This window comes from Lepidochelys kempii, chromosome 4 (genome assembly GCF_965140285.1).
Source record: "Lepidochelys kempii isolate rLepKem1 chromosome 4, rLepKem1.hap1, whole genome shotgun sequence".
NCBI classification, from domain to species: domain Eukaryota; kingdom Metazoa; phylum Chordata; order Testudines; family Cheloniidae; genus Lepidochelys; species Lepidochelys kempii.
The window spans coordinates 93,028,320-93,043,930 of NC_136383.1; the positions used below are offsets into that span (position 1 = coordinate 93,028,320).

Genomic DNA, 15,611 nt, shown 5'->3' on the forward strand with positions numbered 1-15,611 from the left:
GTCAGGTCTACATAGGACTTCGGTTAATATTTCACTCTGTTTTTGACCTGTAGAATGCTCTTCCCTTCAGCTGCATAATTACAGTCTGGGAGCATCACTGTTTTACGGAATGACTTCTCAGAAATAGATAATTATTTTTATGGATGAGCTGCATATCCTGAATTGTTTGAATTGGTCATTCTCATGTTGCTGAGTCTCTCATCCAACAGAGGCAATTGTCTCTCAACACATCCATTGCTCTTGCACCCATCCTCTGGTGCCCTTAGATGATAGATTCTTTTAGACCACTTTTTGCCAGGAGATAGAGAGTGGTTAGACCTCCATCCATTTCCACCCCCTTCACAATTTATAGGGTCACTAATTGAAGGATTAGACATCTCTGGGTGAAACACAAGTAAGTGGCTGTAATGGGGAGTAAATGACAGTGAAAAAAGAGAGGGGAGAGTGTTGAATTCAATATTGTCTTGATAACAGCTCTGTATCAGGCTGAGGACATACCATGCTATTTTCACTGATGTCTTTACCAGTGTCCACATGGTTGATAAAGGGCAGAATGATGAGCTTCTTGCTGCTGGGTCTTCCTTTTGGGCTTGGTTCTGTGTCACCAGCTACCTTTTGTGGGCGAAAGGGAAAGTATTACTACTGGAAAAGTTTTTAAAGAAGGAAAGGGGGAAAATATAATAGCCTGTGATACTGGACTACAGAGCATCACATCATTAACTATCTCTTCTGTTCTGTGTAAGGTTTTAAAGCTCTTCACCGAGTGTAGAATGCTTTATTCCCACTCATTCATTACTTTGTTGATCATAGGACAATCAAAGAGAAAACCTTGCTGGTTACTAAATAACTGGTTACCCTGTACTTATAAAAACAAGATATTGTGTTCTCTGGTAGGGCACACAATGTGCTAGGTGCTGTCCATGTACACATGAAGGTATGATCCATGCACCAAAGAGCTCCCAAGCTAAGAAAAAAGAAAAGGAGTACTTGTGGCACCTTAGAGACTAACCAATTTATCTGAGCATAAGCTTTCATGAGCTACAGCTCACTTCATCGGATGCGGCAGATCAGCAGCAGTGCTGAGACAGCATGGTGCAGCTGGGGCGGGAGCAGTCTGGAGCTGGAAATCAGTCATACCAAGATCTGGAACAAAATTATCCAGTCAGATCACCTATGCAAATGTGTACATCCAGACTGGCTGCAGGGAATTCCATGACCGTGCTTGATCTTATTAGATATGCATCCGATGAAGTGAGCTGTAGCTCACGAAAGCTTATGCTCAGATAAATTGGTTAGTCTCTAAGGTGCCACAAGTACTCCTTTTCTTTTTGTGAATACAGACTAACACGGCTGTTACTCTGAAACCAAGCTAAGAAACTGGATCATATTAATTCAAAGTGATGGACTCATATTACGCATTTGTTAGACAACATTTTGAAGAACAATTAAACTTTGTGCTTTCTCTGTGCAAAAGCTTCATGGTTAAATGTTAAGGGTGAGATCTTCACGTGCCTCCCCATTCCAGCCTGTTTACACTACCTAAAAGTGCTGAAACAGTAAAAAGGAGCCCCCAAAGCCCCATATCTGGCCAGGGGAGGATTCCTATGCTGTAGAAACGGTGGAAGACAGCCATAAGGCTGCCTCCCGAGGGCCCACCTTGCAATCCCCATCACGGGGGAGCATGCTGAAGGTGGGAGAAGTGTCAAGGGCCAGGATTCCAGGCAGCCCATAAGACAGCCTGGGGAGGGTGCTGTAATTTGGGCGCAGGGCTGTGAGGTCTGTGCTCTGATGCTTACAGGGGCAGCACAGAATCTCTCCCTAAGTCTTTGCTGTTCTTTTTATTTTTAAGTTTTAACTTTGAACACGTGTTAATGGAGAACTAACTGAAAATGGTAATTTACGTATGGATGACGTGTTCAACTTTTGGTTACAAAAAAGATGTACAGTTACCCAAATGTCCAAATTCTGATTTCTGGCTTCTTGATAATGACTTTTTTCCATTTGAATTAAGTCAGAAACTAAAGATTCTTAACATATGTTTAAATTTTAATATGGACCCAGTCCTGAACCCCTTGCTTTGTCAAATCTCTTATTTGGCAAGAAGCTCGATTCCCTTCTCCCACCCCTTTGATTTCTGGGGAAATCCTGATGAATGAGGTGTGTTAGGATCAAGAGAAGGCAGGCCCCTGAGGCTGCTCTGACCTGTGCTAGGATACAGCCCCGGGGATCAGGGAAGTCTAAAAGTTACTTAATTGCTCTGGTCCATCTGAGGCTCTGAGCTGTTAACTTTAATGGGAGTTTTGCTGGAGCGAAGAGTTCAGGATTTGGCCCTAAAAAAAGCTACTGTAAAACATGTAAAAATATAAACCAAACCGAAATCTATACAAAATTCAGCAAGGACACTGCAAAGCTCCCTGCACTGGAGTAGCTCCCAGTTAAGGCTTAGCTACACAGTGAACTATAGATAAACAAGGAGATGCAAGGTGAAATCTTGGCCTCATTGAAATAAATAGGAGCTTTACTGCTGACTTTAGCAGAGTCAGGATTTCTCCCACAATACATACAAAAAATGAGTAGTAAGTAGGGCTGTCAAATGATTTTTAAAAAAATCACAATTACTCATGAGATTTAAAAAAATAGTCATGATTAATCGTAGTTTTAATCACCCTGTTAAACAATAGAATACCAATTTAAATGTATTATAAATATTTTTGGAATTTTTCTATATTTTCAAATACACTGATTTCAGTTACAACACAATACAAAGTGTACAGTGCTCACTTTATATTTTTTTTTAATTACAAATATTTGCATTGTAAAAAGGATAAACAAAAGAAATAGTATTTTTCAATTCACCTCATACAAGTACTTTGATTCACGGGGTTATAGCGATCCTGAAACTCTGTAAGTGTACTCTGTTGTGGTTGCCGGCATTCATTTGCTGCCCGTGGGTTATCTGTAGCACAAGAACTTGAGGCAAAAGCATGTTTAGTGTGTAGGTGGGACTACAGACTTGAAGCACTTTGATGGTATTGGAACTCAGCCTTGCAATAGCTACCAATAACCATTTTTTTTTTTTTATCCAGAGAACCATCTGGAAGTTTTTTTAAAAAGAAACTTCCCATTCAAAAGACCTGAACTTTTGCGTCTTTCCTCCATTAACTTTTTCCTGATATTTAATCACTCCAGATCATGAGAAAAATCAGTAGAACTGTGCCAAGGTCCGCCAAGTGATGAAGTACAGTAGGTGAAGAGGGTCAAAACAGAGGTGTGTGATTAACTCTCGTTAAAAAAATGCAGTAATTTGTTTTGTGTTAATCCAGGGGTGGGCAAACTTTTTGGCCAGAGGGCCACATCGGGGTTGCCAAACTGTATGGAGGACCAGGTAGGGAAGGCTGTGCCTCCCCAAACAGCCTGCCCCCCGGCCCCTATCCGCCCCCTCCCACTTCCCCCTGACTGCCCCCCTCAGAACCACGGACCCCTCCAACCCCCCCTGCTCCTTGTCCCCTGACCGCCCCCTCCCGGGACCCCCCGCCCCTAACCGACCCCCCCAGGACCCCACTCCCTATCCAATCTCTCCTGCTCCCTGTCCCCTGACTGCCCCTCAGGACCCCCTGCCCCTTATCCAATCCCTCCCACCCCCTTACTGGCTGGAGCCAGCCATGCTGCCCGGCAGGAGCTTGCAGCCACGCCGCCCAGAGCATGGGCTGCGTGGGGAGCTGAGGCTACGGGGAAGAAGGAGGGGGACAGCACGGGAGGGGCCGGGAGCTCAAGGGCAGGACGGTCCTGCGGGCCAGATGTGGCTTGCGGGCCATAGTATGCTCACCTCTTGTGTTAATCGCTTGCTTTAACTGTGATTAATTGACAGCCCTAATAGTAAAACTTCTAATTCTTGTAGGAGAGAGAATATTAAATAGATTCCAGACCCAGAAATATAATTACTAACATATCAACAACAGTTGGCTCGCTACAGATGGTCTATGCTAACTTTTTTTGCAAGTGTATTTATTAGAATACTCTGGCTCAAGACTAACTTCCTGTGCTTAATAGTTCTTTCACCTACAGTGAAATAGGAACTGCTGTCAGGTTGATAAATAGATTTAAAGGATCTCTAGTTTCGTTTGGGCTTCTCTGATTGCTCTGCCTCAGCATCCTCTGCCGAAATTCTCTTTTGTAATTTCTTACAACATTTCTGATTAAAATAAAACAAATATTTTTGAGCCTCTTATTGCAGCAGTACATTGTCAGTGCTTCACTGACACAAAAGCTATACTTAATGAAGACACTTAGCTTTTCTACCCTGGTATCAGTAGCTTCTGTATTTCAAATACTGAGCTGAGAAGGAAAAATAAAGGTGTGTGAGCATTTTTAATCCACCCATCACTATAATAAAATAATCTGTCTGAAAGGACCATAGTCTCCATCATTTGCAGTACTTCCATAAGTGAATGTTCTTGCTTTGTCTCCAGGAGAGACTGTGTCAGCCGTTCTGAAGATGTTTTATTCATGGAAGGCTTGTGCAGAAACATACAGGCAGAAAGACTTGGGCACATGCTGACCTCCGGTGACACATGAGGGCTTGTCACAGAGCAAGCATGGCGTTTGGCTTTCCAGAGTTTCATCCTGGGCTCCATCAACTGCAACAGCCCAGTTGATTGTATGTGTCATAGTGGATCACAGAAAGGGGGCGGGAGGGGGAAGGGAAGAGGGAAAAGGTTGTTCTCTAAGGGCCTCATCCAAAGCCCATTGATGGAGTCTTTTCCACTGATAGCAATAGTCTCTGGATTGCCCTTCACTGCACAGTTAACTTAGGTCTGATCACCTGGGTTGGCCGAGTCCAGGTGTGAACAGCCACACTGCAAAGCCATACCCAAGTTACTGTGTTCTACCTCGTGGTGTACTCACCATGTGTGTCGCTAGGACTTCTGGGGGCATAACCTATGGTTCTTTGTGCTACAGTAAAATGAGCCACTCTGATTCTTTCCCAGTGAATTGTGGGAGACCTTGACTGGGCATGTGGGGCAAAATGTTGGCGGGACTGTCAGCACTTGGGTTATTTAGCCTGTGTCTTCACTACAAAGTAGGTGGCTTATCTGTCTGAGTGAGAGTAGCACCTGGGCTCTAGCACATGCCCCCAGTTGTGCCAGCTAGCCTGGTTGAAAGCACCACTAAATTTGTGTGAGAGGGTTTTGTGTGGGGACGGGAGGGAGATTAGGTGCAGCAGCTGAGTGAGAGACCAGGTTAAGTCTGCAGGGAAAACATACCCTAAGATAGCTGGGCCTCAACCTATTGATGGACTTCAAAGAGAAATATCAGGAGCTTGAAGCCTGTCTGGAATTGGGTAGGGAGCAAGTGCAGAGTACCAATGCTGGTGTGATGTGCGTTTGTCAGTCTGTTATCTTGTAGGCAGCCCACTGCATATTGGACTGGTCGAAGCATCTGTCTGAAATTCTCAGTCAAATTAAGTCAGATCATATTGCTTGGAGGTGAAGAAGATTAGGTCTGCACCTGAAAGGAAGGGGCATTAGGCTTATGAAGACGCGGAAAACATATTTCTGGGTACTGCTTCTGTTTGGAGGGCTACCTGTACTGATCAGTCCAGAAGAATTCTGAAACTGCATCAGACACCCCTTAAATCCAGTAATAATTAAGGAGGAACATGCAAACATAGCACTCTTTCCCTGAGATATAATCCACAATCAGGGGAAGAAACAGGCACCCACTGCCCTTCAGAAAGATAAGGAAAGCAATGTCTGATGGGACAATTTCATTACTTTTTAGCAAAATGTTATGGTAGGCATAGCTTATTTAAATACCTTTTTAATATGATATTGCTTCTTTGGAGGGAGGGGGAAATGATTGGTGGAAACAACAGAAGCAGACTGGGTCCTGAGGTGCAAAGATCCAAATTTGCTGATCAGGGAACAATACATCCTTGCACACGCCACTGAGATGTTAAACCAGGAATGTGCTCAAAGAGATACTGCTGCAGAGACTGACAAGGGTGTTCCTGACTGGCAAACAAATTAAGGTTGCCAAACTCAAACATTTAAAAAATCAGATAAGCCTTTTGCATGTTAATTTCTAACCTGAAATGCTGACCTGATGTGTTTCCAGTGTTTAAACCACTTTGTCCTGCATGTGTATTATGATACCATTCCAAGTAGCCCTGAAAAGAGTAGGAACCTTAGAGGAAAACACCCTAGGATGGCAATGACAAGCAAGGTGGGTGAGGTAAAATTTTTTATTGGACCAACTTCTGTTGGTGAGGAGGACAAGCTTTAGAGCTTACCCAGAGCTCTTCTTCAGATCTGGGAACCATACTCAGAGTGTCACAGCTAAATACAATCTGTTCCACCATGTATTTAGCTGTGACACTGAGTACATTTCCCACACCTGAAGAAGAGTGCTGGGTAAGCTCGAAAACTTGTCTGTCTCACCGACAGAAGTTGGTCCAACAAAAGTTATTACTTCACCCACCTTGTGCCTCTAATATTCTGGGACAGACTACTGCATACCAGGATGGGAATGGATATTTTGTTTCGCTGTTTTGCCAGTCAAACGGCATTGATTCAAATGGTGCCATATCAATTCCTCCTCATCTCTACCTCACCAGAGACTTCTATCCTCCCACCCCAGAACTCTCTCTCATATTTTGAACGGTGATGCAAGCCCTTGGGCTTCCCAGCCCTTTTTAGCTTTACATCATGCCCACCCTATTGATCTAAACATGGTAATAGCCCCATTAATAACTCAGACCTGGTTATTATATGCAAGCTCTTTGGATCCTGGGGGAAGCTGTAATGGCTCAATGGATGAGGCTGAATGCCAAAAGGTTTGCTTTTTACTTTGGTTGACATAGTTTTGGCTCACTGCCAAACACCTTTTTTTTTCACACCAGATAACTAAGCTTTACCTCAGTCTTGTGACGGTTGGACTATCTCAATACAATCAGACATTTTAGAGCCAAACTCTAATCTCCTTTCAGCTTCCAATTTTAAATCTCCAGTACACTCTGACTGAAAAGAAACAAGCAGAACAGGACCCAACTCAACAGTTCAGTTTTATGCTCTTTAATTATCATTTTAGAGCAAGATTTTTATATGTAACTGGATATTCCCTGTTGGGGTTTTTTTCCTTTGGTTTTTGCAGCACGTGGGTGGGTAAGATGCCTGGATTTTATTATGAATTTGTGAGGAGTATTTTATCTTCCTTTTAACAAATCCATTTCTGTTTTAGTCAAAAGCTAGCTTTATGGAAAGATAATTAGTTTTATCTTCAGGTCACAGAATCACAGAAGTGTAGGACTGGAAGGGACCTCGAGAGGTCATCTTAGTCCTGCCTTGAGTGTAGGGGACTGGACAAGTATTACCTGCACAATCCTTGACAGGTGTTTGTCTAACCTGGTCTTAAAAACCTCCCATGACCCAGATTCCACAACCTTCCTAGGCAATTTATTCCAGTGTTTAACTACCCTGACAATTAGGAAGTTTTTCCTAATGTCTGATCTAAACCTACCTTGTTGCAATTTAAGCCCAATGCTTCTTGTCCTATCCTCAGAGGTTAGCAAGAACAGTTTTTCTCTCTCCTCCTTGTAAACGTTTATGTACTTGAAAATGGTTATCCTGTCCCCCATCAGTCTTCTCTTCTGCAGACTAAATAAACCCATTCTTTTCAATCTTCTGTCATAGGTCATGTTTTCTAGACCTTGAATCATTTTTGTTGCTCTTCTCTAGACTTTCTCCAGTTTATCCTCATCTTTCATGAAATGTGGCACCTGGAATTGGACAAAATACTCCAGCTGATACCTTATCAGCACTGAGTAGAGCAGAAGAATTACTTCTGGTGTCTTGTTTACAACACTCCTGCAAATTAATTCCAGAGTGAAATTTGTTTGCTTTTTTTGCAACAGTGTTACACTTTTGACTCATATTTAGCTTGTGATCCACTATGAATTCCAAATCCCTTTCCTCAGCACTCCTTCCTAGGTATCATTTCCCATTTTATGTGTGTGTAACTGATGGTTACTTCCTACATGGAATACTTGCTTTTGTCCTTACTGAATTTCATCCTATTTACTTCAGACCATTTCTTCAGATCACTTTGAATTTTAATCCTATCCTCCAAAGCAGTTGCAATCCCTCCCAGCTTGGTATCGTCCACAAACTTTATAAGTGTACTCTCTATGCCATTATCTAAATCATTGATGAAGATATTGTATAGAACCAGACCCAGAACTGATCCCTGCAGGACCCATCTCAGTATGCTCTTCTAGTTTGACTGTGAATCACTGATAACTACTCTGGGAATGGTTTTCCAGCCAGTTATGCACCCACCTTACTGTAGCTCCATCTAGGTTGTATTTCCCTGCTTTGTTTATGACCTGCAGCACAAGGGTCTTTCTCTGTGGATACATGAGGCTCAGCACCCCTGGATTAGTGCAAGTGAGTCTAATCGAGCCAACATAAAGGGCTGCTAGTAGCTGTATTTCTTTATATTTATGAGGTCATGCAAGACAGTATAAAAAGCCTTACTAAAGTAAAAATATACCACATCTACCACTTACCCTCCCCACCCCACCCCATCCACAAGGTTTGTTACCCTGTCAAAGAGACCTATTAGGTTGGTTTGACATGATTTATTCTTGACAAATTTATGCTGACTGTAACTTATCACCTTATTATCATCTAGGTGTTTGCAAATTGATTGCTTAATTATTTACTCCATTATCTTTCTGGTTACTGAAGTTTAGCTGTTTGGTCTGTAATTCCCCAGGTTGTCCTTATTCCACTTTTTATACATTGCCACTATATTTGCCCTTTTCCAGTCCACTGGAATCTTTATTGTCTTCCATGACTTTTTGAAGATAATCACTAATGGCTCAGATATCTCCTCAGTCAGCTCTGTGAGTATTCTAGGATGTATTTCATCAGGCCCTAGCTACTTGAAGACATCTAACTTGTCTAAGTAATTTTTTACTTGTTCTTTCCCTATTTTAGCCTTAGATCTGACCTCATTTTCATTGGTGTTCACTATATTAGATGTCCAGTTGCTATCAAACTTTGGTGAAAACTGAAACAGAAAAAGTTGTTTAGCACTTCTGCCATTTCCACATTTTCTGTTATTGTCTTGTCTTCCCCCCACCCCCAAATTGAGTAACAGGTCCACCCTGTCATTTGGTCTTCCTCTTTCTTCTAATGTGTTTGTAGAATATTTTATTGTTAGCTTTGTCTCTAGCTAGTTTAATCTCATGTTGTGCCTTGGTCTTTCTAATTTTGTCCTACATCCTTGTGGTGTTGGTTTATGTTAATCCTTTGTAATTTGACCTAGTTTCCACTTTGTGTAGTGAATTTCAAATTATTTGAATTTCAAATTATTGAAGATCTCCTAGTTAAGCCAGGGTGGTCTCTTTCCATGCTTCCTATCTTTCCTATGCAGTGGGATAGTTTACTCTTGTGCCCTTAATAATGGCAAAAGAGCAAGCTATCCTATATCCTTCCCATGTTTACCTCCCAAGTAACTTATTCACTTGTTTATTATGCATCTCTTATCTGTTTCCCTATTAGTTAATACAAAAAATCATGCACAATGAAGTACACTATCTTAAGTACTTTTATGGACCCTATTGTCTGGGCAACTGAGTCTTCAGTGTATTTATCCTCACATCCATGTGGGGTTGGCAAGTGCTGTTACAGCTGGGAACAGAGGCACAGAGAGACTAAGTGACTTTCCCAAGGTGACTCAAGAAGTCTGTGGCAGAGCGAAGAATTGTGCACACGTCTCCTGAGTCTCAACCTAGTGCCCTAACCACTGGACCATCCATAAGTTAAGTTTATTTCATTACAGTAAATAGGATTCCAAAGTATATCTCTGTTATGGTAAACGAGAGCAAAATAGAAAAGTTTAAGTGAAGGGTCTCTATTATGTCAACGTTTGTCATAGATTCATCGATCCGTAGATACCAAGGCCAGCAGGCACCAACTAAGCTGACCTCCTGTATAACACAGGCTGTAGAACTTCCCCTAAATAATTTCTAGAGAAGATCTTTTAGAAAAAACATCCAATCTTAAATTTAAAAATGATCAGTGATGGAGAATCTGCCATGACCCTTAGTTAAATGTTCCAATGGTTAATTACCCTCCTTGATAACAATTTATGCCTTATTTCCACTCAGAATTTGTTTGGCTTCAACTTCCAGCCATTGGCTTGTGTTACACACCATTGTCTCCTAGACTGAAGAGCCCATTATCAAATATTTATTCCCCATGTAGGTATTTACACACAGTGATCAAGCCACACTTTCATCTTCTCTTTGTTAAGATAAATTGTCATATGGGGGATTCCCAGGGTTTGGACAAGGATCCCACATCCCAGCCACATATCTCTGCACGAACACCAACCCTGCCACGAGGAGGGTCAGAGGAACCCACTGGAACAAGTACCACACTGAACAATAGAACAACAGCATTATCTAACCCATGCAAAACCAGGAGTAGACCCAGGTCAGGCTATCTAGCTCTTGTTAGTAGTGTGTTGTTCCCTCAGATGCGTCAGTCTAGGTCTCCAGCTCCGTAAGCGGTGGCACAACTCATTTATCCTTAAAGACTGTCCATAAACTGGGTGAGTTGCCTTGGGATGTGACCTGAGGCTCTTTGTTGATATTTTGACATGGAAGCCCTTACAGAACTATCATATTTCAGCACCATGCAAAGGGAAGCCTGTTTAAAAAATTACTTCATGCTGCTGTGCCAGCCTGGGTCTCTTCCCTCCGTGATTGGGGAGTATTGTTTGGAATTTCCCAAGGGAAAACTTGGTGAAAGTGATCATGATAAGGTTAAGGGGTGACTAGATCACCATTTAAGTACCTACAAGGGGAACAAATATTTGATAATGGGCTCTTCAGTCTAGCAGGCTAAAGTATAACACACTCCACAATCAAGATTGGATGTTTTTCTCAAGTTTATGCTTGAGGAATTATTTTGGGGAAGTTCTATGGCCTGTATTATAAAGGAGGTCAGACTAGATGATCACAATGATCCCTTCTGGAATCTATAAAACTGTAGGTGCTACTGTATAGAAATAGATAATAATAATACAATGCAGATTCATTGGTTTTCTGGACTCCAACACCTTTCTGGTTTGCATCACTGGAAATTTGTGGTCTAGGACTAGTTCTACATATGTCATTTCATCAATCTTTTCTCATCTTCCTGTTCTTCTCATTCACTCCTCACTCTGTGTGAGTGTGTGTGTGTGTGTGTATGCGTGTGCACACACACACACAAATATTTGCTTCAGCAGCTGATCTTAAGGAATCTTCATCTTGGCTGGTTACTTGTGACATAGGTATCTCTGTCCTTATCTCGTTGGTGATAGGTGCCATCTTCTGTTCAAATATCTAACCTAGCTTCTTTCTTTGGGTTTTTACATAAGACTGAAATTGCAATATGGTATTGCCATTCACTAATAGGATATGACATAATAAAAACTATCCATTCCTTCAGAGTCATCCTTTTGATTGCATAACTTGATATGCTTACACTTCAGGAGGTATAAAGAACAATTTACAATTTTTGTCTCAATCTTATTCCCATTGGAAGTGGGATCAGACCCTTCCTACTTCTGTTCCAAAGAAACAATGAAATTGATTTTCCTCACACTTTTGCCAGGTTTATACCAGTGTAACTTCATTGACTTCAATAAGAATATCTCCTAATTTACTCTGGTGTGAGATTAGAATCAGGCACGATAGTTGCTTTATCATGGCATCAGTTTTGAAGCTATAATATTGCCATCAAGTAGCTTTGTTCTGTGGCTACCTTTTTGGGACTGGCAATACCATTTAAATAGCTTTTGTTAAGCACTCCTGTTGCTGGAGTGGACAGGAGTGGTTAAATAGAGTCTAGTCAAGTAGACAGAATATGTACGGGTACTTTCACATTAGCATTAAGAAATCTTCTTGAAAACAGATCAAGGGAAGGCTGAGGAGAGGGCAGATGAGGTATTGCAGTCTGGAGTGGGGAAAATTAATCTGTTTCCTTTTCTCCCAAAACCCAGCTTCAGTTTACAAGCTGAAATCCCTATGTACATCCTTACTTTAGTACCCATAAGTGGTTCAAAAGTGTTCTATTATAACTGATGACAGTGGGTAACAGTAGAAAAAGCTGAATAATTGGACAGGTACAGCTGTCCTTAAATCAGTGAAGCAAAATATACACTGAAATATTTACATTCCCTTTCCTTCCTCCACTCCTGGAGCTCCCAGTTATCTAAGCCCCAGCCCTAAAGTGTCTTCAGCTGGCACTTTCAGCTATACTAACAAGCTTGTCAGCTAAGGAGAGAATGTTGAGTTGGAACACTGGTGGATTAAGGCTCTGGCTGTTTTACTTGTCCAGCTCCTGGACTGTATTATGAATCATAATTTCAGTGTCTTTGGGCAAAATTGCCAAGCATGTCTGTAGAGACCATATTACAATGTCAGAACAATGTCAATTCTAGTTAAATAATATATTTTAATCAAAAATAATTAAAATAACATCAGGGTTTTGACAGCTTTACCACCCAAGCTGGGAAATCCTGGCTTAAGGCTCCCATAGGACTTTAAACTAGACCCTCTTTTTAATTTTATGTTGACATAATTAATAAACAATGCTTCATTTTCACTTTGTTTTATGCCATAACAGCTCTTCAATCCAATTACAACACTGTAGCTTTCTCCAGGATACTATTTATTGCACGTACAAAATAATCTTTATATGATAAAGAGAAATTGTTGCATGCTGTGCGTTAGAATTGTGTGTTTGCATATTTTAGATGCCCTGTCCTATTAAGAAAAAATGGGGTGTTTAGCTTTGTTAAAACAATATATTTTCCTAAAGGCTGCAGGTTATTCATAGATCCTCCCAACACAGCTAGTCTGAGCTTGGCTTTGGGGTCCATGTAAAACCATGGCATAGGTTCTTTCATTTTCCGGGGGAAGATACCAGATCAATTTATAGCTGAAGGGGGCAGTGCTATGCAGGCTGTCATTGATGGCACTAAGGCCACTGCAGATTTCCTGCCAACTGCCTTCAGCTGAGTCAGCTCTTCTGCCTACCAGCCAGACTGCATGACTGGAGGCCACAAGGAGGGCCAGCTCAGGAACATGAGAGGTGGCATGGTCAAGCTGACTAAGCAAGGGCCTAATCCCAGTGCTGACACAGACTCCCTCTGTGACCTTTGTCCTGTTACATGCACACAGGTCAACATTTTCAAACTTGGCCCTGGTACAGTTTAGATCAGCCTAAGTGGTGCTCTACATTGCATCTGGCTGACAAAGTTCTAGCAGCTGAGAATCACTGTACTGTTTGTCTTTTTCTCCCAGCCACATCTTTGACCTGCTCTGAGGTTGGGGCCTCTAAAGGAGGTAACTTAGGGACAGCTAGAGGAATCTCCAGATAGTTACAACAGCTTTTCAGCTGTTCAGTGTTGCCTCTTTGATCTCCCTCAATATTGTGCGTTCACTTTCTGTTTTTCAAAGGGGGACCAGGCGTTTAACCCTACTGGTGTGTTTATAGTCTTAGAATTTGGGACTGATTTGCTCGCATTGATACGTAAAACTGAAGCCAAGTTCAAGGATTGTGTGCATTATAGTTTACTGTATGTAAAATTGGTAATGAAATTCCAGTTTGTATTATATATTGTATTATTTGACAAATAATGTATAACAATATAAAGATCTATTGTAAGATATAACAGGACTATGTTGAGGTCCCTATCATAGCTCTACTTTTTTGGATCAGTTTCAAATCTGTTATATTGGAGTAACTCCCGAGTGACTCCTTTGCCTGCAGTGGTGTTACTCCAAATTACACCAGGGTAACTGAGATTAGATCTGGCTTCCTGCCTTTTGAAAGCTTGATTGTCAGTAATGCATTAACACCTTTTTTGCATAGAATTATAATTAGGGTTGTGAGTTTTTGGAATAGTGCAAGCCAACTTTCACAGTTAATCTCTATAGCACTGTTTGATGCCCTGGAGAGAGAGAGATTCTGTCTTGTCACTTTTAATTTCCTCTCAGCCTGTAACAGGTGCCCATTTGGAGATGACTATCCTTGATTTGAGATTTCCTGACAGACAATATTCAGTCTCTGTATTTTTGAACCATACTTGTGGTTTCCATATGTTATTTCAGCGACACCTATGCTTACTCCTAGCCAAATACTGAGAACATTAATGCACTCCAACATCTTATGTTGTCCCTTGTGTTATACTTAGATTGCAAGCTCTTTGGGGCAGGGACGGTCTCCTTGCTATGTGTTTGTACAGTACCTAGCACAGTGGACGCCTGATCTACAACTGAGGGCCTAAGTGTTAATACATAATACAAATATATAATAATCTTCATTTGGACACACTGAGGAAGGATCTTTTTTTTTCTTGTTTTTCTTTTTGTTTTCTAAAAAGGCAGATAAAATATAAGTAATCCCAAAATAAAAGTATTGTGAGGAGCAAAGAATATATTGAATACTATACTATAACAAATGTATAGCTACCTAGGAACTTTTGCTACTGAATATGGCCACTTGGAACTTCATGGTAGCTGTGGGGACAGAATTTAGATTGCCCTACTCCAAAAGCACAGGCCCTCACCACTAGATTGAGTGGCCCCTTTAAGGTGTACAGGCAGGAAGGCGAAAAAAGCCTTTTCCCACTTTTCTTGCACTTCACATCCCCCTGTGTAGCAGCAAGGCATAATTACAAGCTCCGTGCTCTCCTTCAAAAGCTTCTTTTAGGACCCACTGGGCACAGCTGGTTGGCTGTGAAGGGGAGTGCATGTTTCATCATAAGCGACAAAGTAGGGATGCATTTCCTCTATGCTCCAAGAAGCTCCAGAAGGGATTGTACCAGCACAGTTCCTCCTGGTGTTCCCTCTTGGGTGGGGGTGCATCTCTACACCATTTCCAAAGCACAGCAATATATAATGGCCCTTAGCTGTTAATAAAAATAAAAGGGACTGTTCGCTTATAGAGCCTATATAAACAATTAAGCACTTTTGATTTTATTCAGTAGAGGGCAGTGGTGCACACGCACCCTAGCATGTTCAATTGCACTGCTCTTTGTCAGGAAAACATTGATTATATAAGAAACTAATCTGTGCAGGTCTTCATTTTGTGCTTCTAATGCAAAGCCTCCATTATTGTGTTCATCAATGGAATGAAAAATTTAAATCTTATCATACAACGTCTTGATCAAAAGATTTTTTTTTATAACCGCTTTTAACCAGGAATAGAAAGGACTAAATGTCTGTTCCTGTGTTTTGATCAAATATGGAGGTCAAGATAAAGCAAAGAGCAGTTACGAGGTGCAGTGCTCTTTTTAGGAAAAGGCATGGTACTTTCATTGTCAAATTGCACTTAGCTGTGTTTAATTATCCATTTTTTTCTTCTTCCTTTTTCATCTAAAAATTTGTTGTAAGGCAGATTTCAGAGTAACAGCCATGTTAGTCTGTATTCGCAAAAAGAAAAGGAGTACTTGTGGCACCTTAGAGACTAACCAATTTATTTGAGCATGAGCTTTCGTGAGCTACAGCTCACTTCATCGGATGCATACCGTGGAAACTGCAGCAGACT

The 15,611-nt window shown here is 41.3% G+C and overlaps 1 protein-coding gene across 1 annotated transcript in view; it reads left to right on the forward strand.

Annotated features, from left to right (window-relative positions):
• GABRA2 (gamma-aminobutyric acid type A receptor subunit alpha2) overlaps nt 1–15,611 on the forward strand; it is a 78,604-nt gene that overhangs the window by 13,171 nt on the left and 49,822 nt on the right. The window lies entirely within an intron of this gene.